This window comes from Dromiciops gliroides, chromosome 2 (genome assembly GCF_019393635.1).
Source record: "Dromiciops gliroides isolate mDroGli1 chromosome 2, mDroGli1.pri, whole genome shotgun sequence".
NCBI classification, from domain to species: Eukaryota; Metazoa; Chordata; class Mammalia; order Microbiotheria; family Microbiotheriidae; genus Dromiciops; species Dromiciops gliroides.
The window spans coordinates 476,295,884-476,296,556 of NC_057862.1; the positions used below are offsets into that span (position 1 = coordinate 476,295,884).

At 32.1% G+C, this 673-nt stretch overlaps 1 non-coding gene across 1 annotated transcript; it reads right to left on the reverse strand.

Moving 5' to 3' along the window:
- Positions 1 to 288: 288 nt before the first annotated feature.
- LOC122744980 lies at positions 289 to 394 on the reverse strand. Its single transcript, XR_006355302.1, has one exon. It is a non-coding gene; the product is annotated as a U6 spliceosomal RNA (small nuclear RNA).
- Between the last annotated feature and the right edge of the window lie 279 nt (positions 395 to 673).

Sequence of the window (673 nt, forward strand, 5' to 3'; positions counted from 1 at the left end):
GTGCTGCATTGCTTCATTGCTTTATTGAAAGGTGGAAGAAAACAGAAATGTTCAGTACCCAAGATCAGAGCAACTCATCTACTAGGTAGATAAATATGAAACTTACACATTTCACTATGATGAAAAGGTCTGGTGAAGAAAAATAATCCTAGCTTTAAATAATAACACCCCTTACAGAGTCAAGTAAGAAAATAAGAGAAGAAATAGATGTGAAAATACTTTAAAAATATTTTTCAAACAACCTCTGCTAGAGAAATACAAAGAATGTGTTTTGTTTTGTTTTTTTAAATGAATATGGAATTCTTCTTAAATTTGCATGTCAGCTTTGCCCAGGGGCTCTGTTAATCTTCTCTGTACCATTCTAGTTTAGTATATATGCTGCCAATGTGAGCATGTAAAGAATGATTAGTATAGTTTTATTTAATGCTTAAAGCACAGGTGATTCCAGGTATTAACTCATGCTAATAAAGATATTGGTTCTATGAGGCCAGTATACTGCAATAATCTTTGGCTTCAATAAAAACTACCTTGTGATAAAGAATCACAGAAAATTAGAGAGTGCAAGGACCTTAAATATCATTCTGTCTGATGCTTTCATTTTTAATATGAAGAAACAAGGACCTAGAGAAGAAGGTCCTAGAAACTTACATAAATCACAGAATTTTAGAGTTGA